At 45.8% G+C, this 27,590-nt stretch overlaps 2 long non-coding RNA genes across 2 annotated transcripts; both read right to left on the reverse strand.

The window, feature by feature from the left end:
* Nucleotides 1–17,070: 17,070 nt before the first annotated feature.
* LOC136511180 (uncharacterized) lies at nucleotides 17,071–18,923 on the reverse strand. Its single transcript, XR_010772657.1, has 3 exons — nucleotides 17,682–18,923; nucleotides 17,520–17,591; nucleotides 17,071–17,267 (listed from the first exon to the last, which is right to left on the reverse strand). It is a non-coding gene; the product is annotated as an uncharacterized lncRNA (long non-coding RNA).
* A 6,312-nt stretch (nucleotides 18,924–25,235) lies between these two features.
* LOC136512117 (uncharacterized) lies at nucleotides 25,236–26,167 on the reverse strand. Its single transcript, XR_010772981.1, has 4 exons — nucleotides 26,035–26,167; nucleotides 25,755–25,952; nucleotides 25,530–25,682; nucleotides 25,236–25,418 (listed from the first exon to the last, which is right to left on the reverse strand). It is a non-coding gene; the product is annotated as an uncharacterized lncRNA (long non-coding RNA).
* Between the last annotated feature and the right edge of the window lie 1,423 nt (nucleotides 26,168–27,590).

The raw sequence follows: 27,590 nt of genomic DNA on the forward strand, positions 1-27,590 counted from the left end.
TGCCAAGATGTTCGTCATGTTTGGTAACGAACTTTGCAAACAAAGTTCGTTAGGAGTACTCATGAAGTGTGTCCCTACCGACCAAGGCAAGCAGCTCCTCGTTGAGGTCCATGCCGGAATCTATGGACATCACATGGCCCTGAGGTCGCTGGTTGAAAAAGCCTTTCGCCAAGGTTTTTATTGGCCCACCGTGCTATGAGATGTAGAGGAGGTCATCTATAGGTGTGTGGGATGCTAGTTCTATGCTCGACAAACACACTTGCAGGCATAGGAGCTTCTAACCATCTCCATCACCTGGTTGTTCATGGTTTGGGGCCTCAACATGGTAGGACCCCTCAAAAAGGGCCCGAGAGGCTTCACTCACCTACTCGTAGCGGTCAACAAATTCACCAAGTGGATAGAGGCCAAGCCCATCACCTACATTCGCTCGGAAGGGGCGGTCAAATTCTTCCTCGACATCATCTACCGATTCGGCGTTCCTAACTGTATCATCACTGACCATGGAACTAACTTTACCGAGAAGAAGTTCCTAGACTTTAGTGATGGATACGGCATCAGGATTGACTGGGCCTCGGTCAGACATCCATATACTAACGGTCAGGTCGAGCGTGCCAATAGCATGGTCCTCTAAGGACTCAAGCCACACATCTTTGACCGACTCAACAAGTACGCCGAGCGATGGGTTGCAGAGGTCCCAGTGATCCTCTGGAGCCTAAGAACGACCCTAAACCGATCCACAGGGTTCACACCCTTCTTCTTGGCCTACGGAGCTGAAGCAGTGCTGCTCTCTAACCTCAACCATGGCGCACCAAGAGCGAAGGCCTTCGACCGTGACTGAGCCGCGGAGGCTCAGCAAGACATAGTTGACCTACTCGAGGAGGCCCACAAGACAACCATCATCTGCTCCGCTCGCTAACAGCAGACTCTCCACAAGTACCATGAGAGGAAAATCAGAGGAAGGATCCTTGAGGTCGGAGACCTCGTGCTTCCAAGGAACCAATCAACCAAGGAGAAGCACAAACTCTCGCTGCCTTGGGAAGGACCATATACGGTGACCGAAGTGATCTGACCGGGCACCTACCAACTAAAGGACGACAACGGCAATGTTCTCACCAACACTTGGAACATCGAACAGTTACGTCGTTTCTTCCCTTAAAAATTCGGTCTTACTATTTTCGTCCATTCAACGTTCGCTCCTACAAAGCACCCCGGCCCTAACACTTTTGGCCCATGTTGCCCAGGGGCTCCACGGGGGTGCGATACCACCTCTCTTTTTTACTATCATATGGTAAATATTTTTTTACCCAAATGAAAGGGTAGTCCGTTCCTTTAATTACCCTACGTGACTTTGCTTTAAACATTCCGACCGATCGCACCCCGCCACTACCTACAGTTACGAGCAGCTGAGCCTCATGGGGCATGCCCGGGCTCTTAAGGTTGCAGCCAAAGAGATGAACGGGCATGTGCAAAAAAGAAAGGATAAAAACAGAGCTATGCTAGGGTAAAAACAAGGAACGGATGGGACAAGCTTCCCCTTACAAAGTGATTCCATCACAAAAAACAAAGTTGTTGTATTCATGGATACACAAAAGCGTTTACACAAGGAGCTCCCCCATGAACTTATCCCTTACATATATTGACTATTTTTTCTACTCTAAATACTACTGCAGCTGCCCGATGGCATTGGCTACCGGCTCGACCGGTGAAGACAAGGGTTGCTCGGTCTCTGACGGGACAACGCTTGGCTCGGTCAGAGATGGGCCAACGTTCACTTCCAACCCGGGCTCCACTCCATCTGTAGGCTGGGCAATGTCCTCCTAGCATGTGCCTTCAGCCACATTCACATGGCAAGCCTCCATCACCCATTGCGTAGAGACTTGCCCTGCCACCATCTATGCGCATGGCAATAAGCTCTCCCCGAGCGCATGGATGGCATCCGGGCACTAGCCATTGGCATACCCACTATAGATGGTGGCAAAGTCTAGGTTTGGGTGGTGCATCACCACCGAAGTCAGCACCCCCGATGTCCCATAGAACATCCCATCGGAGATAAGCGCCCAAACTTTGTCCAAGAACTCTGCCAGTCGGATGGTGGGCGTGTTGGTGCTCGGTGTTGACCTGAACACCTCCAAGACGACGACCTGGGTGACATTGTGGATCTAGTCAAGCTCCCCCTCAAGAGCACATCACTCTTTAAGGGACTTGGCTAGTGCCTCCATGCTCCAACTGATCATCACCTTGGCCGTCTCCAGGTCCTGCTCCAGAGCACCAACCCTTCCGCCTAGCTCTAGAAGAAGGATGACAAGCTCAGAAGCAAGCTAAAATAAAAAAATGAAGACATCAAAGGCAGAACAGGTACATACCAAGGTGGGTGTTCTCGAGGATAGAGAGTCCCTCCTCCTACTGAGTCACCCACTCGCGCAGCCGAGCGTTCGACTCCTCTGTCCCCAGCAGCTGCCCTCAGAGCATGAGTACTTCCTGGTCGACCTCTGACCAGGCCTTCCTCTCTGACTCTAGGGCCTCTAGGGAACTCTAGAGCGCTGCCTTAGTCTCTGCCAGGGACTTCTAGAATGTCGCCTCGGTCTCCACCTGGTGGACCTTTGCCATGTCAAGTCCCCACTCAGCGGCGACCGCCCGCTTCACCATGAGCAGTTCCGCAGCCCACGCCTCCATTGCCTCAGCTGCCTGGTCTTGAGACTCATGGTGGGTGAACTCCAACTGGTGCTTGAGCTCAGCGACCCACCATGACACCATGGCCTCCCGCTCCATCCGAGCGTGCTCCTCCTGGAGAAAACGGGACTTACGGCTCGACATCTCCTCCAAGCCCTGTAAAGCAAGAAGCAGGCGTGTTGAGATAACCGGTGAAAGACCAAGGAGCCTAGGACGAATGCAGACAACTTACCTCTATGGCATAGGGTAGGTCGATCATCACCGCCTGATGGATGGACTTGACCCGCTCCAAGGCCTCCTCAAGCCTTGCCCTGGTTTGAGCGAGATTGGACTCCATCATGAGTACTCTCCCCCCAAGTTTGTCCTAGAGCTGCACATCCTCCTCATCCCAAAGGATGAACCACGCCTTCCTTGAGTCACTGGGGCAGGGACACACTAGGTCGGTGGTCGCCCCCAACCCATTGGAAGGCCCAGCCGATGATCGGACCACCACCCCCTCCTACGATGGTGGGATGGCCGGTGGCTCCATCATGGTGCCTGCCTTGCTAGAGGAGGGGATCTCCACCTCCTCGACCTCATGGCCCACCGGCGGTTGCTCCGCCTCTAATCTAGCCACGTCTCCTCCTGACCCCAATAGCTTCGACTAGGAGGGCAAGCCATGCGTCCCTCCATCGGACGAGGCAGGGAGCTCAGTCTCCCTCCCCTCTTCTACCGTAGCCAGTGTGGGAGGGATCATGAGGGTCACCGCCGACCTGGCCTCTGCTGTCACCACTAGGATCATTGCCATCACCTCTGCTGCCACTACCACCATACTTGCGACCGGCCAGGAAGGCACCACCCTCGGAGGGAAAGGACACACCGCCGCTAGCCTGCTTTTGTCGTCGCTCATCTTGACCCACTGTAGGCTAGGCCTCCACTCCTCCCGCACGAGAGGTAGGGTGATGCTCAACACCGTCAGTAACTGGCCGCTATCAAACAAGTATAGGTCAGTCATGCTAAAAAAACTCAGACTATGAGATCGAAAAGAAACAAAAAATGCATACCGGGATGCAAGCAGTAGGGCTCTAAAGCCCTAACCCACTAGTAATGGGCCCACTAGATGAGGGCCGCTCACAGGTCGTGAGCCACGCCCCCTCACCTCGACCGTGGGGGAGTCAACCTAGCCAGCTCCTGATCAGCCCATGAGTCATCGTGACCGCTGGCTCGAGGCATGCCAAACGAAGCAGCTGACAAGGTGGCCCCCCATGGTGGGTCACACATTGGCACCGGCCCCAATGATGCAGGGGTGCGAGCTTGCTTCTTCAACCACCTAGCCTACCCGCCATGCCCAGAGCAGGTGGGGGCAAGGTTAGTGACTCCTCCGAAGGGCGCGGTGACTGCATCCGCTTCGCGTCCCGCTCACCGATGGTGTCCGAGCTCGTGGCGCGCTTCCTTGGTGAGGAACATCACCTCGCCTCTTTGCCTCTCACCCACCACCGACAGACGTGGCTGTAGGCTCGTGATGCCCCACCGAAGTCACAATGATGCTCCGGCTACCCTCATCCTCGAAAGAGCTCGCGTCGCCTCCCACCTCTGTGGGGTCCTCCAACTCGAGCTCTGCCTCGATGTTGCTCTGATTCTTGTTGGCCTGCACCCACTAGGCGATCTCCATCTCCTTCCTGTGCTTCCTCTGAGCCTTCTCAGCTCTCTTCTTCTTCACAACTACCACCTCCTTCAGGGCAGCTTGCTGAGCCATGTCCTCTGGCCCCTTTGGAAGATGCGACCAGGATTTATAACCGATGAGTCCCTACGAAATGGACGCCATGACCAGGATTTATAACCGATGAGTCCCTATGAAATGGATGCCTTGAAGTCAAATTATAGGAAAGCAAATTTGAAAGGGACATAGAATAAGGAAATGAGAACATACCAGATTGGGCAGCTTCCCGACGTGGAGAGGTTTGGGCTTTCCTTCAAGGGTCTCCCGGGCCTTCAGTTGCAGCACTCGGTCGAGTCGGCTCCAGATTTCATCTGTCACCAACTCCACCGACGACGTGTGGTCGAGATCCATCGGGCCAGAGTATAGCCACATCGACCGTGTCCATTCCACCAGCAGGGCGACCCTATGGTGGAAGAAGGTGTGGAACACCCACACCCCATTGAGGCCATGCTGCAACAGCTTCTGGAGCTCTGCCCCGATGATCTCTAGCTTGTTCTACCGGCTGGAAGGGCCCCACGACCAGCTCTCCTACCTCCTACCGGTGAACGGCAGGAATGGCGCCTCCATCGATTTCCAGATATAGAACCACCCCCCATGCCACCCTTGATTGGAGTCACAGGGGGTGTACGTGGGGTAGGAGCCCAATGAACTCGATTTCTTCTATAGGGCGAAGCCACCAACCAGCGCGGTCCTAGCCGGCTTCCCCTCTAATAAGGCCCGCCAGGTGAAGATCCACCGAAAGAAGTCCATGTGCGGCTCCATCTCGAGGAAGGCCTCACAGACAGTGATGAAGCCGGTGATGTGTAGCACCCCAGTCGGATTGAGGTGCTGCAGCTCCAGGCCCCACTCATTGAGGAGCCCGCGTAGGAACCAGTGCGCGGGGTATCCTAGCCTGCGCTCATGGAAGGCGAGGAAGGAGACGACCTCACCGGCCTGAGGTCACAAAAAAGGCTCCCCCGTGGGAGCCCTCTAGTGCGCCACCTCCTTCGCCGGAAGCAGCCCCTTTTCGGCAAAGGCGGCCAGCACCGTCTCATCCATGTTCGATGGCCTCTAGCTCGACATTGCGCTCTGGATTCACGAATGGATCTATGAGTTTCTCCTCTCCCTCACTCTACCCTTTTTCTCCTAGGAACCACTGTGGCACATGAACGTTCTTGGCGAGAAGGAAGAAGAAGGAGAGGCGGCAGTTGGGGAATAGGTGAAGGAATGGGACAAAGACCCTCTCCCTTCCCCTATTTAAGGAGGAGATGTAGCAGTTGGAGAAAGGCGAAGGGTTGGGGAGAAAACCCCTCTCCCTTCCCCTATTCAATGCAGATGGGAACGCGATGAGAGGCGTCCTGACCAAAGGGACGCGCCTTGCCCGACGAGACAATGCCTAATTAGACAAGACATGGCTTGGGCATGGCCACCACTACCACACACCGGGCACAGGAAACAAGGCACAACCACATGCAGGCGGCCCTCTGTCTTCCTAGGTAGGACCTGAAAGGGCCCAACAATGGGATCTCTACCTAGGAGAGACCAACGGGCTTCCTAAGTCGATTAGATGGCTCAAGTGAACACCGAGAGATAGGTAAGGAGCAAAGGGATGCCCCATGTGGGCCATGTCGACTCCATCATGAATGACGAGCAAGCCTATCACTCGAGTCATCAAGGTAACTGTACCATTCCCTCTTACTTTATTTTTCTGATGCATGATCATTCATTCATCCATTCTCATTCACACATTCATTCATATAGTCATTCATTCATCCCATACATCAGAAGCATCGCATATGCAGTTAAATGCATCACAACACTCCATGTTGCATCACAAAGCGATAGTTGCCTCATTCGACATGAGCAACGACCAACCGGGGTTTGAAGGCCGGCCCGTGAAGGGCTTGAGGCCACCTCACATCAAATAGAGCTAGGGGAGAAAACACAAATGAGACCTAGCGGCCCTCGCTTGATCTGCTCAGAAGTAGACAGGGTCATCTCAACCTTCTCGTTTGATCCTAACCTTGAGCCATGCCCACAGAATCTCCATCAAGGGGAGGCCAGTGGGCCACCTGAGTCGATCTCCAGAATGATCCAAGCATGTGCCGAGACACGGGTTAAGGAGCAGTGGAATGCCACATGAGGGCTATGCCGACCCTGTCACGAACGACGGACTCGGATTTCACTCGAACGTGCCCGTTAGCGAGCTCACCGAGCGCATCGCTCGAGCCATTGAGGCAAGCAACATTAGCTTAGCCCCTCTGGTTGTGGAAACCATAGATGGGGTAACACATAAAACTAGACCAACCCCTACCGAGTCCAACCGGGCTCGACGGATCAGGTCGCTCGACATCGACTCAGGAAATCAACCGACCACATAGGTCGTGGGCGCGACAAACACGGGCGAACACCCCAAACGGCAGTCTGTGGCCCTAGGAAAGAGTACCAAGATGCTTAGCCTCTAATCGACTCACCAATCAGGCACAGGCTCAGGGGCTACACCCGAGGTGTGCTCGCGCGCACCCGCTATCAAAATAAAAATTTCCACGCTGCCAAGGCGAAAAACCCCACAGACGATTCTACCCGAATCGCATAGGGGCTCGGGGGCTACACCCATGGTGCGCTCGCGTGCACCCGCTGTCAAAACAAAAATTCCCCTGTTGCCAAGACAAAAAAAACCCAAGACGATTCTACCCGAATCACCCAGGGGCTCGGGGGCTACACCCACGGGTACGCTCGCGCGCACCCGCTGTCAAGATAAAAAAAATCCCCCAGACGATTCTACCCGAATCGCCCGGGGGCTCGGGGGCTCCTGTCGGGTTCATAATCCTAGGGTCCCTCATGTACTTCCTTCACAACAAAAGCTCAGCCCAGTAGACGACGTTGCGAACGATGCGCAACTCCTGGGCTGACCCAAAATACCTAACGACAGGCCAGAAGGACGACGCTCACTTTTGACTCCGGTCCGCCTCTCTAACCAAAAGGCCTGGCCAAGGAGGAATGGCGCTCGCTTCCGACTCTGACCTGCCTCTCCAACTGGAAGACCTAGCCAAGGAGGAACGACGTTCGCTTCCGACCCCAACCCGTCTCTCCGACCGGAAGGCCTGGCCAAGGAGGAACGACGCTCGCTTCCGACTCCAACCCACCTCTCTAACCAAAAGGCCTGTCCAAGGAGGAACAATGCTCACTTCTGACTCCAGCCCGTCTCTCTGATCGGAAAGCCTGGCCAAGGAGGAATGGCGCTCGCTTCCAACTCTGGCCCGCCTCTCTGACCGGAAGACCTAGCCAAGGAGGAACGACGTTCGCTTTCGACCCCAGCCCACCTCTCCGACCAGAAGGCCTAGCCAAGGAGGAACGACGCTCGCTTCTGACTCCAACCTGCGTCTCCGACCAAAAGGCCTGGCCAAGGAGGAATGACGCTCGCTTCCGACTCTGACCCGCCTCTCCGACCGGAAGTACACCAAACCTCTTCTTGCAGCTCTTCTCCGACTAGCGTGGTCGGAGCTGACTGGGAAATGACCAAATGGGGACGCCCACTCTGTAAGGACCCAAAGAATCAGGCGAAACAAGTAAGGCAGGGCTCTCAAGTCAACCGCAATACCAAGGACAGTACCCTGCACACCTGCAGGACAGTACTATCAGGCCATGTCAGAAGAATGCTCCGAAACCTTCTAAACATGTCAGAACATGAACAATGTTGTGGGCGTCGACATTTATCCTACAGTATGGTAGGCGTCGACATTTGCCATACTAGAAGAAGACGATGGAGCCTACCACATGCATCTGAGCCTCAACAGTGTTGTGGATGCCGACAAACCATATTATACCCAATGGCATGGGCAACAAGACTAGGTAGCACACACACTCTTTTTCTCTCACACACTCTCTCTCTCTCTTGTAAAGTCGTCCCCTTCATCTATAAAAGGGGATGCGCTCTCTCCAAAAGAAAGGACAATCGATTCGGACGAGTCGAACAACGATTAAACAATTCCAATGAACAACATATGGATCATTCTGATTCTCTCTGCTCGGCTCTAGGACTCTAAAGCCGAACAAAGCAACACTTAGTGCACGTCGGAGCTCCCGTCACTCTCGGCCCTTCGGTCCGGAGTCCGACTGGACCTCTGATACCCCCCATCTTACTCCCTCTCGTTTGTAACCCCACAGCAAACTTCGAGCACCTAGGCTCAGGAATAAAGTCATTGATTGACTCAAACTAGACGTAGGGCATGTTGCCTAAACTAGTATAAACCTTATGTCATTGAGTGCTAGGACACATCCGATCACAACGTACGGCAAAACTACAAATATTTATGTGTTGGTCACTTTTCACACCGACATAATCACTTCCACCACCCTCCATCCCACATGCCGTCAAACTGTCATCAAAAGATAAAATTGTTAGTTTGAACCATTTTCAGTTAGGCCCCCAAGAAGGCATAAACACCAAAGCTATCGTCCAAACTCCAAAGCATATGGATATTACTACCTACAGTCAAAAACACTTAACATGTTTTACTTTTCATGGTCTTCTATACTTGTCTTTGACCACTAATATCTTCAAGAATGTGTTCTTAAAATCCTTCAAACTTATGACATTTTTGCAAATGTTTTCTAATACAAATCTAGACATATAGCTTACGTGTTTCCAAAGTAGTTTTTAAGGTTTGACCTCCTAAACAATAGAACTAAAATGGACAAAAAATCCCTAATTGACCAACTGATATATGAAGTACCTCTAGAAACTAGTATAATGCCCATGCTAATGCAACGGATTTATCTTGGAGACGCACATGAAAACAACCAATGTTTTTTTCCATAGTTCAACTTTTACACAATATCTTTGAGCATGTATACAATCTGGGAAACTAAGAAGTCATAATAAAGTTTTTTCTCATATAATCATTTAAGTTACATTATGTCTAAGTCCTTAATCATGGCTTGGAGATCTTCAGGAAAGTTGTCAAAACATTCGTTTGCATGGCTCTTAAGAATGTCTCCCAAAAATTCCATCCTTAGTGAATTTGATAGCTGTGCATGGTAGATATAATAAGTTAAGTTATTAATTTTGTATGTAGTGTACGGAATATAGTTAGAGAATATATGCTTACAGTGTTGATCGGTGGCAATCTTACACCATCCCATGACTTCATGATATTGTATACAAGGAAGCCTCCTAATTTCCTAGAGATGAGCATTTGTTTGATTTATTGTACATAAATCAAATAACTATTTTGTGATAATAAGAAAGATGAAACATATTATAGGTGATTACTAGTCTTTATGTTTTGGAACTTTTGTAACACATGCATGGAATATTCGCTTCAAGTAATAAATATTACCGTCCCACTTAGAATTTATCAGTTTCATAGCGAGACTGAACATTTTAGCAATAGTGTGAAATGTAGCTATATATGGCATGATTTGATCATAACCCTTGTAACATACATCATGTGGGAGTGGATCCATAATGTGCATAGTTTTCTTTTGCATGTCCATTATGAATAAAGTATATAGTCCATCTCGATAATATGGTAGTAGAATATAAAAACATAGACATAGAATATAAGTTTTTAAAAAAAGTATAATATATATAAATAAAATATAAAGGAGTACACTAAACATATCTTACATTGCTGCAATCTTTAATTTTGTATTCCATGTCAGGCCAACACTCGAGCACTTTTGCCAGTTTCTTGTGGTCTAGTTTGCCACAACATCGCAGATCTCGTCCAAACTGGGTTATGGATTGTTGATTTTGCAAAATTTATAAGTATTTGATTAATTATAGAATTAAGAATTAGATGAACTTATAGCAAACTGGAGATCCATAAAGTGGTATTTTTGTTTTTGATTCTTCATCAACAAGAATTTGTTCTGCGCAGTCATCCGAATTGCTATATTAAAGCAATCATGATCCATCTCTTTGTTCTCATCTAAAATATCTCTAATGTTTCTCGCACTTAAAGAAATTGGATATGGTCATGTGCTTCGGATCTATTCTTTGCTAAAAAAACAAGGACAAGCAACAAATTACTTATTCTAGCAATTCTTTCACAGGCAATGGAAATATCCAAATTAGAACAAAACAAATTTCTTTAGAATGACTTACTCCAAAGGTTCACCATTGGCCATCAAATGGATGTTTGCGCAAATTGTAGACAATAGGTCTGTCTTGTTTGTCCATGTTATTATACTCGACAGTAAAAAAGACACCTCGTCCATATCATCGAACATTATGACAGCATCATCCAGATTATGGCTGGTCTCACTATCTTGCACATCATCCTTTTTCCCTCTCGCTATGTTTAATGGAGAGTTATACAAGATCGCAGGTAGCTTGAACCTAAAGTTACTTATCTCATCCTGACAATATGAGTAAGTCCTGATATATTAACAAGTCCAAAAAATGACTATTTTTAGAAATATTCCTATGAAATTACCTAGGTCACATGGTCAGATAAAGAAGCTCCAGTCCAATACTCCATGAAATTAATCATCCACAAACCACAACTTACATTGTGCAATATTGAAAAATTTAAATATGAGTGATAAAGATACCATTGCTGGTACGATAATGTCATATACACAACAAGTTAGATGATCCTTTACCCATCTGTCTATATTTTTTCGATGATCTTATGTATTTTTGGCCAAGATGCCACTCTGATACTCTTTTCCCATTTGTTTTGGTTCAACTGACTATGCTTTGTTGCATGCTTTATTAATCTTTCCATTCCTATTAACTGTTATGACCGGAACACCAAGTTTTAGAAAAGGATTTTAACAAATTTTTAAAAAATATTATGTATTTGTATACAATCAATCATTAAGTCATACCATGTAGTCGAGATCTTGCCATTGTAACATATTTTCTCTAAAAGAATCCAAAACATGTATCTGTCCTTCCGAAGCATTGACAACCGCTAGGTACCAGTGATACTTCTCAATATTAATTGGAAGAAACACCTGCAGTAATAGAGATTTTTCTAAAAAAAATTCCATATGTTTCAATCAACAGAAAATAGCATATATCAGATCTTGTGGTCAAACATACCATATCAGCGTCTAAATAGTTTTGGACCCATGTTTGAATCATGTCATCTCTACTATAGCTCAATGTCGTTGCATCAGCCTTTCGGTCGCGACAGAGCAATTGAGTAATAAATGTAGTCTCCATATAAACATCTCCACCCACTACGTCAGATATGGTTTTTAGAGGCGGCTAATAAGCATTTGTAGGGGCGGTTCGGCCAGCCGCCCCTACCATACCGTCTCTACAAATCATGCATTTATAGGGGCGGTTCCCAGACCGCCCCTACAAATCGATTTGTAGAGACGGCTAGTGTTACCAGCCGCCCCTACAAATCGATTTGTAGGGGCGGTTGGTACTGTAGCCGCCCCTACAAATCGATTTATAGGGGCGGTCTAGGAACACCAGCCGCCCCTATAAATCGATTTGTAGGGGCGGCTACAGTACCAACCGCCCCTACAAATCATTTTTCCACCAAAAAAAAATTAAATTTACAATTCAAATTCGACCAGAACATATATTTTTCCTTTTTGATATCATAGTGCTTAGCATACAGTTGGTATGATATTCCAGGAAGTATCACAACATAAACTTTGGTGATATTCATGAATTACAGAACAAGTGAACACACAATAAATTTACAGAACAAGTGAACACACAATATAAACTTTGATGTTATAATTAAGACTTCGCAGGAACATATGTAATCCCTGGCTCCTATACTTACTGTTGTTGTTGCTGCTGTGGTGGTGGAGCTTAAAACCTTTGTGGTTGCCGCTCAAACTCCTGCTGTTGAAGTGCTATAGCTAGCTCCAGATCAGAGCTGCAAGCATAGGAGGGCCAATGTGGTAGCGTTAGAATTTAGATAACACATGCAAAGTGACTCAGGAGTGCACATCTATGATGATTCAGCACGTTGAGCACATTCAAAATCACAGTAAGGCATATATTGGTCATTCAAGTACATGCTAAGCCGACAGTCCAATACACAATGACAGAAAAACCATCAAATAGTCGAAGTTCAAGAAAGTTATTGCTATACCAACCTTTGCCATACCAAATCAGTTTGGCTTATAAAACCTTGATCAGTTGCTAGGAGATATAGACTTTCGTTGTACTGCAGAATAAATATACATAAGAAATAAAGACAGCTCCAGTTCAAATACTCAAATTACGGAAGAAGACACAAAGCTCACTTTCGTTAAGTCCCTCTTGTAAACAGAAGAGACCGCGACAATGAAATTTGACAATATGATAAATGAGAATACAATTGAGAACATGTATTTAAACCATAGATTATTAGAAATATACCCATAGACAGTCAGCTGGTTAGCGGTGTTCTGCAGAAAATTATCAATCAGCTCCCCTAAAAATAAATCAATTTAAGTGTGAAGCCAAATATAGTAATTCTTGCATTGTACAAAGAGATTCACGCATGTACAAAAGTCAATAACAAAAAAAAATCTCACATTGATGTTCTGTGGCCTTGTCATCCACGGAAGGGCTGCTTTCCCCAGTCTTGTCAGCCTGCTCAGCAAGAACCACCTCCCCCTCATACACTGGCTCTTGATTTTCATACACCATATTTGTGGTGCCAAGTACGTGCTCTTCACCTTGGTATATTGGTTCACATTCATGAATGCTTGAAGGTAGAGGCTCAGATTTATCTAAAAAATCACTTTTCACATCCAGTTATGTTGTAGCATGACCTGGAACAGCTCCACAAGTTGCAACTGATCATAACCAGCAAATAACTATCAAAGCAGCAACTTGTGTTTCATCTAGTTTGATAAGTACTGACACTTACAAGTAAACAAGCAATCTAAGCACAGATGGGCATAACTGCACGGATTGAGTAAATCAGGAAATAATACATCATGTTTTACACTTGATTAACGGATTAAAGTACATCACCTTAACCTTACAATTCCAGGTGATCCAGTCCAGCATATGAATTCTTTAATTTCATCCTGTAAGTAATATAGCATCCACTTAAAATGATCAGTTGGATCAAACTAAATTAAAAAAAACTTCATTTCTCCTAAAAAGGAATATTAGATCAATCCTTAGTATACTTAGTGAAAGAAATTAGTAGAAGATCTAAGCACAAAACAGAAACATGTGCTTTGGTGAATATCAGATCAATCCACATCCAGGATAGAGACTACATTATCTGAAGCTGTTGCCACCCCATTTGCTGAGGTGCATGCGAGTATATCCTGGGAGGTGGACACCTTCACCGGAGATGCGCCATCCGCTGAGAAGGTCCTCCGGCCAACCATTGTGCTCTTGGAGGACCCACAGTCAACAAGGTAGCTGTCCGCAGGCGTGAATTGCGCTTTGCAGATGCAAATGGATGACAAGATGCATAGCACGATGAAGGTTGTTACAGCTTGCCACTTCGTCCTCCCCAAAGTAGCCATCATGATGTTGACCTGAGTAAAAAGTATGTTCACAATGTTCAGATGCCATGCATGCAAAACTATAATCCCATCTCGAGAAAAGGGGAAACAAAACAATTGGTGCAGCTGTCAATGCAAAACTGTAATCCCATCTCGAGAAAAAGGGGAAACAAAACAATTGGTATGGCTGCGAGCTACTACCAGGCAAGAACAAGAACATGCCGAGTTGCTCATCACTTGGGGTCATGGATCTTAAAAAATAAATTCAGGACATTAAATTCGAGCTGAATCCCCAAAACTTCTGGAAAACAAACCGCATCGGCAGCTTGGCTAGATCGATCTTGCCTAGCACCCACGGCAGAAAGCGAAGAAGCTAAAAGAGGTACGGTGGAGAGATTAAGAGCTAGCAGCGCATCACTCTCCGCACTTCCGCACTCCGCAGCAAACAAATCCAAAGGGAGACAGATTTGGATCTGACTGCACTGCCACGGCAAAGAAATGCCCCCAAGAACAACTCGAGCTCCTAGATCGAATCAACCGGAACAAGGAAGCTAGGTTCACTTACCACCAGCAGGAGAAGAAACAGATCCGAGTCCGGGCGCTTGAGAGGATTAGGGTTCCGATGGGGAGGCGCCTGAGTTGCGTCGCGTGAGAAGGGGATGGGGAGGAGGAGATACCGGATCTACCGGGTATGGTTCAAGCAATCAACGATTTACCTCAGAGCAGCAGCAGATCTGCGCAGGGCGACAAGACTTGGGCGGTGGGCGGTGGGCGGTGGGCGGTGACCGGCGCGTGGAGACCGCAGCTTGGCTCAGATCCGGGACAGAGGGGAGGAGCCGAGTAAGGAAATGGTTCGATGGGGGGAGGAGAAGGTGGAGAAAGGCGGCCGCAGCCGCCGCGCCCGCTCGCGCCAGGCGCCGCCGCCGCCCTGTCCGCGTCGAGGGAGAGAGGGAGCGAAGAGGAGAGAGACAGAGAGAGAGGAGGAAGGTGAGAGAATTTTCTGGCCGATATATATACAGCGGCATTTGTAGGGGCGGTCGGTGATTCAGCCGCCCCTACAAATAGAAACACTGGGGGCGGCTGGTGAGTGAGCCGCCCCTACAAATCAGACCCATTTGTAGGGGCGGCTCGTATCACCAGCCGCCCCTGCTGTTCTATTTGTAGGGGCGGCTAGTGTCTGGGCTCCCGAGCACGCCACTGTAGGGGCGGCTCCATCACCAGCTGCCCCTAAAAAAATTCGTCCCGTTGCTAAAAATCATTTTTTACGTAGTGACCTTCTCTATGAAGTAGGTGTTCTTCATGCCACATCAAATGGATATACGCACTTATGACCTGCAATTTATTAATTTGTCAAATAAAAAATTACCATATTTTCCACATGGACATCAGCTAATTAATTTAAAAGCAGTGTTAAACATGCTTACACCGCCATTGACGTGTTCATGATCATGGAAAAGGCAATTCATATCATCTCTATTTACCCAAGCATCATTGATTTGGACGAGTAAATCATCCATATGTTTCTGTTTCATGTATTCAATTACATGAACATCTTCTTGTGTACACTCATAATCTGTGGAGAAAATATTTATATTATAATTAATTAATTCCCAAATATAAAGAAATAAGATATAATTGAGAATATCTCACCTTCTGACAGGACATTTGCATTGTTTGCCTTCTTAGGTTTATTATATTGAGGGATTACCATAACCTCCTTGTCAGCACGCTTAATGTCTTCGTCTTTTTCTACATCAACTCTTTTTATGATATTGTCTTGGATATGCACTTCGTCTTCATCCATAATACTGATCTGTATATGCAATATTATTAGAATATCAGTGACCCTATTATATAGATATTCATGTGTGAGGATATGTGAGCTGATTGAGAGGTTGTTACGTACGACATCCTCATGAGCACGCTTCCGCTTCTTGTCCTCATCTCGTTCTAGTTGAACTATTATTTTGACATCCTCTGTGATATGCAATTTTTCTTCACCCCTTGTATCCATTTTTTGGATTCCATTGTTGCCTCAATCTCTATATCTGTTTTCTTTTCTTTTCTTCTGTATCCAGATAAATAAAGCATAAATAATAAATAATTTTAGAGACCAAATTTATGTATCTGCGATGATGGTTGATAATCAAACAAAGCTTAATTGACTAAAAGTAGTAATCAAACTTAGCTTAAATTGACTGAAACTAATAAACATATATAGCATTGAACCTACGGATCCCAAGATTAAAAGGAATTCAGCTGAGTGCAGGATACCTTTTTCTTCTGGTAGGATACCTTTTTCTTCAAGAAGTATCTCTTGCACCTCCATAGGTGGGCCAACTAAGGCACATTCATGATCCATTTTCTTGCGCTGACTCCAAAAGACTCGACAGAGAAGGGTCCAACGAAGACTATGTGCTGCCTCCGTGGAGGCCGCCCGCTCGTCGCCCACGGCGTCCGCTCTCGGCTGCTGGTGGCAATCTCTGCCGCGCCATCTCTGTCGATGCCGCCCGCTCGCCGCCGCCGTCTTCCGCTACCGGACGCTTGAAGGCAACGTCTTCCGCTCCCGGCCGTTCACCGGCAACTTCCTACGAGGGTTTGGGTTCATGCGTTGAGAGGGTCCGCGAGCGTCACGCACGGAGTCATGGCACGGAGTCAGAACGGTCGCGGACGATGACTGAGGCTGAGGGCCATTAAGATCGATTTATTAAGGCAGCGCGTGCAGAGAAGTAGCTAGCTAGGGCACTACGTACCTGGCGCCTGCGTGCTCGGCGTCTGGAACTTCCGAACAGGAATGACCGTATGAAGGATCAGTGGATCACGTGAGAGCCCAGATGTGGCGTATCTACAGTATATATATACACGGCATATACCTGGGCCAGGCCTGTAGGTATGACTTGATCGAGTAGTAGGGAAAGCTTTTCTTAAATCAAGAAGTGCGTGTTTTTTCCTTACAATTTTTTTGTTCTTTTAGCTACTACTCTACCTGAAGGTAATACATATATATACATAGATCGCCACAGCCACCGCTTGAACAAAGAACGCATCTTATATTGTACGTGCAAGACGGAGAGACCGGCTGGGGGCATGGCCCGACGCTATGCCGTTACCTTATATCATATTGAGTACTTCTATGAGTCTTTATTATTTTTAAGAAAAATTGTATATACAATAGAAAGGACCAAGATATTCTTGCACAATATGAGATTTAAACATAGAATTAAGATGTCGTCTAAATCTGTTCTTCGTCAGTCGTGCCACCGGATCAGCATAAGAATGCATCTCGAGATAATATAAAGCCTTGACTTGATCTCTGCTCCCAGAGGGCTTTGCCGATCAGTCTCTCCATCTTAGTAGTTCAGTTTATGCTGATGGATGCAAACCAGTACATAAATATATCACTGGGGAAAAAAATGTTTGGTCAACGAATCCATGGTCAACATTTTAGCTGTACGGTTGCCCTCGTCGTAACAGCTCCTGACACCTGTCATTCATAAATTGTACCCATCAGTAAAACTCGCAAAGAGCAAGCAATGGCAGCGGCGATCCTGGTGCTGCAGGTTGGGCAGCATCCAGCAGGTGCCCGCCTCCGCCATAAATCAAGAAGTGTAGCCATAAAAAATACGGACCAGTCTAAAAATCGTTTTTCAGTAGTGTATAATGATTATATTAGTATTAGCAATTTTTTATAGCTAAACTCTAAGATATGAAAGTCATCAGGGGTCAGAAAACTCACATAACCATGAGTGATGGCAGCTGTGAAAGGATATCAGGAATTGAGACCTCCAACTTATTGTGTGATAAATCCCTGAAAATATATCAGAATCCAGAAACACAAATTTATCTTCACTGACTAAAATTCAATACAGAATTAACGTGACTGAAAACATGTACTTACAAATACCCATCGTTAATCACCAGTTTAGGATGTCCTTATAAACAATATTCTTGGTGCTCTTCCCTATAGGATTCAATTCCTCTTTTGGTTTAGCTAAAATTCTTGTTGTTGATCTTGACACCCCCTTGATAAACCAACATAGAGCTGTCCATGCGAGAACATGGGTTTTGGAAGGTAGATCCCAACATTAGGGATGGTTTGTCCCTACGATTTATTTATCGTCATGGCAAAACTTAACTGTACTGGGAATTGTTTCTCTTGAACTTGAAAGAAAGAGAAATATCATCCGAGGGAGACAATGAGAGCCTTGGTATGAAAACCCTTTTCTGCGCATGCTGTCCACCAACGATCTCGGCATCAATTGTATTGTCTTGCAATGCTCTTATCATAAGTCTTGTTCCATTGCACAATCCGTTGTTAGGATCTAGGTTGCGGAGAAGAATCACAGGACAATTGATTTTTAGCTTCAGCTCGTGCGGGGGGAGGCCATTTGGAGTTATTGAGTTCAAAAAATCAACAGGGAAGTGATTATGAGGATCGTCAACAATAGTGTCGAAGCTGTGGTAAACCTTTTCCTCACCTGGAAACCTCTCAATCATCATTGCGTTTAGTCTATCAACATGTTCATTTTTTGTCGATAGAATGGCACGAGAGCTCATATAGACGGCTGATGTTGCATGTTCTACAAGTGACGGGAAAACATCTCGAATGAGTTTGTTGACAGTCACCTCCGTGTCAGTAAAACCAATCACTATGTCATCAGGGAGGCGAATATATTCATCTCCAATCGTTTCCTCAGTTCCATTTCCAATTCATAGCAGGTAATTTGAAAACCAAGGGTCAGACTACGCCCTTATGTTACGTGACAATCTTATCTTCCTTATTTTATCCCATAAATAGGATCTTTGCAATGTTGCATCAGTTACTTGTGCTCTTATCCCACATGTGACCACAGGAAGGACTTGTTTGAAGTCTTCACCAAATACCATGACCTTTCCTCCAAATGGCAAACCACATTCCATAATATCCTGTAGGGACCTATCAAGTGTCTCGACGCACTGACGCTTGGTCATGGCAACTTCATTCCAAATAATCAAAGATGCCCTACGAAGCAACTCTGCAGTGTCACTTTGCTTCGTAAAGTTGCACATGCTGTTGTCCCCAATTTTAATTAGAATTTTAAACCTTGAGTGTGCAGTGCGTCCCCCAGGCAATATCGATGCTGCTATACCCAATGTTTTCCTAAACGGTAAACGGTCTTTACACGGTCGTCCTTCATTTAGCGTTTAGGCTGTTTACACGGTGTTTAAACGAAGTTAAACGGTCTAAACGGTTTTGTACTTAAAAAAATACATATAATTATATATGTGCATGTAAAAAATCAAATATTCTAGCATTTATACATATTTATTTGAGTAAAAATTAATTATTTTGGTATGTATATATATTTATGCACGTGAAAAGAACCAAATATAGATATTTATGCATGTAACATATCAAGTGTACACATTTATAAATATAATAAACTTAAGTATACAAATTTATCAATACAAAACTGAACTAGATTTACCTCGTATTCGCCTAAACAGCCGTTTAAACAGCTGTTTAGCCCGTATAATATTGTTTATCTCCGTTCCGTTTAGGCCGTTTAGACCGTTTTTTCCGTTTTTTGACCGTTTAAACGGTCAATCGTTTAATTTCTGTTTACCCCCCTAAACAAAACAGTTTACCACCGTTTACTGGTCGTTTAAACGGCCATTTATACTAGATGTGGCTGTTGCAATGGCTATTAATCTTTAGGACCGAACTTTAGCAAGGAAGGCCTTATATAGGAACGTCTTGCCTGTGCCTCCAGGACCATCTACAAAAAAACTTGGCTCTTATTAGCACGAACATGCTGAAGGATTTCATCAAACCCTTCACGCTGTTCCTTGTTAAGAGATTCATAAATATCTAAGTGTTCTTGGTCTATAGAGACGTTTTGTTCCTCTTTGAAAGGTCCTTGTGTGGTTTTGATAATTGAGTGACAACCTAGGTGGACTAATTATGTTTATGTGAGATACATAGGTAATTAGTCCACAGGTACATGTGTGTGAGCAACATATGCCATGAAGGTGAAAATGGCTTGGAGATGTTGCAAAGTTCACATATGTGATGATGAAGGAGCTCATTGCACATGAGACATGACATTGAGTCATGTGATCAAGGTGGAGAAGATCAAGATAGGACTTGGCTTGATGGACCGGTTGCAAGCGTGAAGGGCAAGTCGGAGGCTTTGGAGCGATGGACCGCGTGGCGGTGAAGCTTGAGCAAGACTTAGCGCCGATGGACGAAGGCAATGGTGAAAAGCAAGTGAAGTCAAGATCGATGAACCAATATGATCATGTGATGATATGAAGTGGATCATATCATTGTTGATTGTGTTGGTGCATGTGTTGCATCGACATTGGAGGAGATGGAATGGAATGTGTAAGGCAAAGGTATAACCTAGGGCATTTCATTTCACCGGTCATAGGTGTGTAGAGAAGTTTATGACCGGGTTTAGGATAGATGGCCGTACTATCAAGAGGGGCAAACTTGTTTGCATATCGGTCATCTAGTGCCACTGAGTGATCTAACTTTGCATCATCGCTAGGATCGAGTGGCATGGCAAGTTGAGTGGCTAACACCCTTGAAAATGTTTGTGAAAATATGCTAACATATGTGCACAAGGTGATACACTTGGTGGTTGGCACATTTGAGCAAGGGTGAAGAAGATAGAGTTGAAAAGGAGTTAGTCGCGCTGGTCACAGAGTGACCGGACACGTCCGGTATGTGGCTCAGGACTGGACTGCACAGTGCGACCGGACGCGTCCGGTGTGAATCAGCAAAATTGGTGTTCGGTGAAACAGTTGATCGGATGCTGGCAGCGTCCGGTCCGGTGTGACCGGAGCGTGGGTGCTTCCTGTACTCGACCGGACACAGCGGCTGAGCGTCCGGTCATTTTGTGTTGAGTGTCCGGTCGTCTTGTCAGAGAGCTGTTGGAGGCAATGGTAGGACACATGGCGGTCAGACAGCTACCGGACATGTCTGGTATAGCGACTAGACACGTCTGGTATTCACGATCGGTGCGTCCGGTGCAGCGTCCGGTGCTGCGTCCGGTCGACTCGAAAAACGCCTAGTGAAGGGGTAACGGCTCTATTTGTTCGTGGGGTTATAAATAGAAGCTGTGGTCGGCCTTTGGCCGATAGCTTAGATGAGCTGAGCACACTAGAGCCTTGGTGGCTTGTGTAGTAGTGCTTAGGAGCCCTCCATCTCACACATACTTGATAGTGATCATCCGATTGTGTGAGTGAGCGATTCTAGTGCGATTGCATCGTGAGGTTGCATCGAGTGGCACTAGGTGATCGAGTTGCAAACTGGTGGTGCTTGTTACTCATGGAGGTTGCCACCTCCTAGATGGCTTGGTGGTGGTCTCTGTCGAAGCTCGCAAGAAGCTTGTGCGGCGCTCTGGAGAAGTGCTTTGTGAGGGGCATTGTGCTCGCCCCATGGGAGCCGCGAAGAGCACCTTTAGTAAAGCATGTCATTGAGCTACCCTCACTTTCGGGGTAGGTTCTTGCAGCACCCGACGTGCGGGCTTGGTGGGTGATGCCAATTAGTCGCTGAACCACCAAGTGAGCGGTCGACACAACGGGGACTAGCGTGTTGGCAAACACGTGAACCTCAGGAGAAAAATCATCGTGTCAACCTTGTCCTTCCCGTTGGTTTGCATCCCCGTTACACAAGCTTGCGATTATTTTCATATACATTAAGCTTGTGTTGTTGCTCTTGTAATTAGTTAGTTTGTGTAGCTTACTAGTTACCTTCTTGCTTGTGTAGCATAGAAGTAGCTCCCTTGCGTGGCTAATTTGGTTTGTATAACCTTGTTAGTCACATTGCTTAGTTTGTGTAGCTAAGTAATTGCGCTCTCTAATTTGGCATTGGTTGCCTTGTTATTGAGCATTGCTAGTGAGCTTAGTTGGCTTTGTGCTTTTGCTTACTAGCATGTGTAGGAGCTCCCTTGTTGCTTAAAGTACTAGTGGCATAGGTTTGTGTGACCTTACTCCTAGAATTGGTTAGGTGAGCTCTAGCTAGCCCGGCACCTTTGTTGCTTGATTAGTATCCTTGGAAGGTGCTAGAGAACATAGATAGAGGGGTGTAGTCTTGGCTAGACCGATTGTCTTAATTCCACATTTGTTTTGGTTAGCTGACGCGATTAATTTTAGAAAAGACTATTCACCCCCCCTCTAGTCCACCATCTTGACCTTACACTCTCTAACCTCTTTCATCATGTCATTGGAGCTTTGACCCTCATCGCAAATAGGTGGCAAACCATAATCTCTTATATCCTTCCCCATTGAGTGAACCATATCTCATATGTCTCTGAGCACCATTTGCCCCACTACAGACGTGTTGCTGTTGTCCCATCTGAAGTCTTCATCGAGAGCATCATTATGCTTGTCCCATAGTCCAAGTATGTTAGTGGCCTCATAGAAGACAAGAATGGTAGCAAACAACCTTCGCAAGGCACACGGTATCTGAAAAGTGGTGGCCTCAGTCAAATAGTCGTCGATTGATTTGTCCATCTTGATAAGCCCTCTTTTCTCGCATGCTTCCCTGGAAGTGGAGTAGGTGACACCAGCCACTGTTCTCAAATCCTCATATGATGTTGCACCTTTCACATGATTTAGTAGAACTCTTAGGAAGTATCTCTCCCCTTCAGCAGGGTTTTCATAGACAATTTGTCCTATCTATCTTGACTTTTGTTTCCTTATTTGCCACACTTTTTTCCCTTTGATCCAATGGTAGTGTTCTGGGAATTCTCTATATAATATTTTTCTTGCTGTCCTATCTTCATGGTTTTTACTGAAATACTCGGTAAGTGTGGTCCTATTAGAACCTAGGCGATTGACAACATCCTCAAGGTTTTCCTCCTCATTGTATGTCACAGATTGCATATCAGGTAAATGTAGTTGGAGCTGCAATACAGCAGGATAGACTCCAAATATTGGGAAACCGAATATCCTATGCACAGCTTCCGGTGGAGATATGTATCTAGCATTCCTGTACTGTTGTATCTCATTGATGACACCATCATCTCTATCATGTTGATCTTCATTTACTAAGAATGATGCTTGGTCATTGCCTTTATATACATACTTAAATAGATACTTCACTGCTTTAATGCTCGAGCATGCTTCAACATTTATGTGACAGTTGTATCTCATGAGCAGACTAGGGTTGTAGGGCACCACCCACCTGTTATCTAACTCTGCTCTCCTAATCTTTACTCGACGTCCATCATCCCTTCTCCTGTATGTTGGATATGAGTCATTTCCTTATTGGGTTGCCTCACAGAACTATCGAGGATAGTGAAAGCGGCACTCTCCATCCATCATGCACGCACAGTTTTTGTTTAGCACGCCACATGGTCCATGCAACATATGACTGATAACCAGATCATGCAACTCTAGGTATCTATCCATGTCTGGTATCTCCGCTGAAATTACTCGATCATATGCATCTAGGGTTGTCAACTTACTCCCTAACTTCATGATCAACAAGAAATGCTCATGTGGTAGCCCCCTTTTTTGGAACTCGGTAACATGAATATATGCTGCAACATCACCAAAATACTTTCTCTTGATCAGAAGATCTTTTAGATCTCTCAACTTTGCCCTGTACACTCTTGCAAGTAGTTCTGGCCTATCTTGTGGTTCCTGCCCAAGTTCGAGATTGCTTGTTATCTCTTCCCAGTAGGGATTGCATGTCATGGTGATGAAGTAATCAGGCCTTCCAAAACGTTGCACAATAGCCATAGCATTAAGGAACCTTTGATGCATGCCTCGATCGCATCCTGGGAATGATCTTGGTAGCACAATTCTCTTGCCAACCTTAGAACCCTGGGTCTCTCCAGCAGAGATAACATCAACCAGTCCCTAAAATACAATTAAGTACGTACTACATTAGAAAAAGACAGTAATAGGGTTGCAAAGTTCATAAACAAATAAACAAAATAATTTGAGTGGTTACCTGGTATAGCTCTGCCCGTATAAGCTTTTGGTTCTCGGGATTAGAGTACCAATCTAGCCTCATGGACTCGATCTTTATATACATATCTACAACCCATTGCTGGAAAAGACGTCCTCCAAATAATAAAATGTTAAAACGTCCCCGTCTAACTTGCATCTTGAAGCAATAGTATTCTCGTGCAGTCACATATCTTGAAGATTGTGCTGCATCAGCAACTCTACTTAGCCAGTCACCTTCTTGTAGGTCATTGTCACCTTCTTCTGCCTGATTTTTGTTATAATTATCAGCTGCAACATATATAAAAAATGTGAGATCTCTATTTTAATATATACTTACACCATAGTAGGAATATTATAGCAGAAATTATTCTACAATATAATTATTCCATAGGAATATTATAGCACAAATAATACCTTGATAAGCACCAGTAGTGCCCTCATCCCTGTAATTAACATTAGTAGAAGCTGGGGTTACAGATGGTTGACTGACTGGATCATCACTGTACGGCATAAACTTGTTCCATCTTGTTTCCCCTCGTGGGTTGTATAGAGGATAAGCTAATGGGTCATAACAACCATGGTATGCTTAGATATATTGCGGACGACAATCCGTCCTTCCATATACAACCACACTCCTATCAAAACATCTCTGTGGATCGTTCCCCTCCATCCAGACAGCAGCAACTTGGGCTATCGTTGGGGCATTGTACCTTCTCTGATCAGGCGTGACATTTGTATTGAGTTCAATCCGGTAGTTATCCAAGTTTGGAAAAGCACCATTTCTCCTAAAAGTATGAACATATGGGTTATCCTGCAAAGTTGTAAGGATATTTTGGATGAGGTTGATATCAAGATCAGGGGACCTTTTGACTCTGTGTGACAAGGCCTCATCTTCTATATCATAAAAGTAGAGCTGCAGATGCCGAGGGTCGTGGCCACCTGGCACCAGGTGATCTAGATGATGGTACAACCCGCCATGAACTCGAAATGTATAAATACCGGTCCCTACTAGAGTGTTATATCTGCGGTCAAGGGTAACCCCTAGGCTTGAGAATGCAAAATGTGAGTTGAGATATTGTATGTGTTGCATGAAATATTTTGCATCATCATGCACTTGACTTGTAAACAATCGTATATGTATTTTTATTTTTCCTTTTCTACAAGAAAACCCGGGTGGCTCATACTGAAACCTCATCGCACCACAGTAATGGCAGTCAGGGACATTTCTCAACCTATGTCTTTGTGGCAGGTTCTGGTAGATGAATTCATATGGATCATCCGTCACACTATGTGCGGCCGCACCCTCTACAAGCACGCGATATGACTCATAATCATGACCTATGTGAGAGACATTATAGTAATCAAAATGACATATATATCTTTCATGTAAAGACATATATTATTTTACTATATAATAGAGATAAATATTATGGTTCATGTAAAGAGGTATATAATCACTCAAGAAATCAGAGATGACATATAGATGTCATTGTGGTACCTCGCGTATGTCGATGAATGGTTCCATCATCGTCGTATAAGTCTTCGTTGTGCAATCCATGACTGGCGTCCATGCCAGCTTCGTCACCATCTTCTCCATTATGTGTTGGTTCGAATAGTTCAGGGTCAAATTCATCCCCCTTGCTGTTGCCACTTACATGGTTGCCACGCAGCTAATGCAAATGAAATTCTGCATAGATATATAATATTATATAATATATATAAGCACAATAAAAAATATATGACGATGGTTTTATTTTGTTAACAGAGAAAAAATCAAAGATGTGGTTGATGTGCTAACCTGCATCGCCAGAAGTAGGTAATGGTTGAGAAAGAACCGTTCGTGGGCCTCTACGCCCTAGCACATAATTATTATTTCTGTGTAGCCAATCTGTGGGCTCTGTTGTCTCGTCATTTTCCACTATAGTCGATAATTCAGTTCCAAAATTTGCACCTTCACATATGAATGGAGGTTCATGATATATCAGGCGGTGGACGAAATGCATAGGTCGTAGATATTTCTCACCTGCTGGTGAGGATGCCGGCCCTATTTGAGCCACAGCTGCGGTGCTAATATTTTGCAATTTAGCCTTCTTTCGTGCTCGGTATTGACATTGGTACTCCCGGTGTCTCCTTTTACTCTCTTTCCTTTGTTCGTCGGTCATCTCAGCTCTTCGTTTCTGTTGTTGCGCATTCTTTTCGTCCATCTTATCGTTAGCTATGTCTGCAGGCCTCGTTTGTGGGGCCAGGCATTATTATATTATAGTAGAGATTAAAATAAAGTTATTTTGACTTAATAAACTTACCGTTGGCCACAGATAGTGCACTGCCTGATGATGTGGTCGCGGTGCCAATGCCGGCGTGGCCATGATTCCCGTGTGTATCTGGTGGGATATTTTCCTTGTCCAATATAATTAGCGTGATTTGGTCCATCTCAGAGTAATTAATATTTGCATATATTTATTTTTGTCAGTTGTACAAAAGTTGGTTTCATTATATAGAAATAAAGAAAGTATCGAAGAGATTAAGTACCCATGGGTGTTGTTGTGGGCACCGTTTCAGTCAAAGCACAGGAAGTGCTACTATTTTGGGATGTAGCCTTTTTCGTACTAGGTAGTCACGCATGTATTCACATTTTTTTCTCTTCAACTCTTCTATTTGTTCGCTGGACATCTCAGCTCGACGAATCCGTTGTTGCATGTTTCTTTCCTCCCTCTTCCACGAGGCCTCGTCTAAAGTGGGTGTTTGGATATATATAGGAAATCTGGAAGACACCCCAAAAGTGTTGTATATACATAATGAAAGCATACCTGCGATGTTGGTGATATCGCTTAGCGCATCACATGCATCTCTCGGCGTAGACATTGCGAAGTACCAGCGAGGATCTTCAGCTGGCAGTAGCGGCGGGCAGTAGGGTTTCCTCACCATAGTGGTCTGTGATAGCAGTGGCAAATAATATGTATCATGTAATGGTGGATGATCTGCGCCTAGTACAGATAGCCAAAGCTAGTATCTAGTATCATGTAATCTCTAGTACCCATGAATAATATGCATCTAGTATTTTTTTAATTAAGTATACCAGATGAAGACGATAAGAATAGTTACGGTGCTTTATGTAATCTCTGTTTTTTTCTCAAGATGCTATTGCAAATTTCAGTGACTAATATTCATGGGATATCTGAGAGATTTGCACTTATAATTAAGTACCTGGGCAATGTCGCCGACGGTGACAAGGATCGCGTCGTCGCGGGCGCCCACTGCCGTCCACTCGACGGTGACAAGTATCAGGAACCAATGAGGACCTGATGTTGTTATGGCGGCCCGAACTAAGCGTTAGCTTGCTTGCTGCAGCCTACGCGTGAGCCACACCCACAGCTGATGCGTGATGCGCGTGTCTCTAGCCCTAGGCTAGGAGAGATTGGGAAACAAAAATAGAAACATGAGTAAACAAACAGCCTAAATGAAGATTTTGAGACGTACTGCAGAGGACTCAGTGACTCATGTGTGCTGCTGCATTGCTTCTCGTCGTCCAGCGTGGCCCGCCTCAAGGAGCTCCTCCAGGAGCGCACCGACAGCGCGCTGCTCCCCACCAGAATGGCCCTCTTCTTCGGCAAGGCAGAGATGGAGGACAGCAAGACGCTGGCGGACTACGACCCCCGGCCGACGGCATGGACGCGAGCGCCGTCGTGCGCCAGCAGGTCCCCGTGGCGTCGGGTCTCACCTGCCTGCCTGCCGCCACCGCCGCCGCCGCCTCCCCATGCGGGACCAGTGTGTGCTTTGCTTGGTCTAGCGGATCCGGGGGGAGGCGTGGCCGGCCGGCGGGATGGTCTGGAGGATCCGGGAGGAGGCGGCGGAGTGGTTG

Source organism: Miscanthus floridulus, chromosome 16 (genome assembly GCF_019320115.1).
Source record: "Miscanthus floridulus cultivar M001 chromosome 16, ASM1932011v1, whole genome shotgun sequence".
Lineage (NCBI taxonomy): Eukaryota > Viridiplantae > Streptophyta > Magnoliopsida > Poales > Poaceae > Miscanthus > Miscanthus floridulus.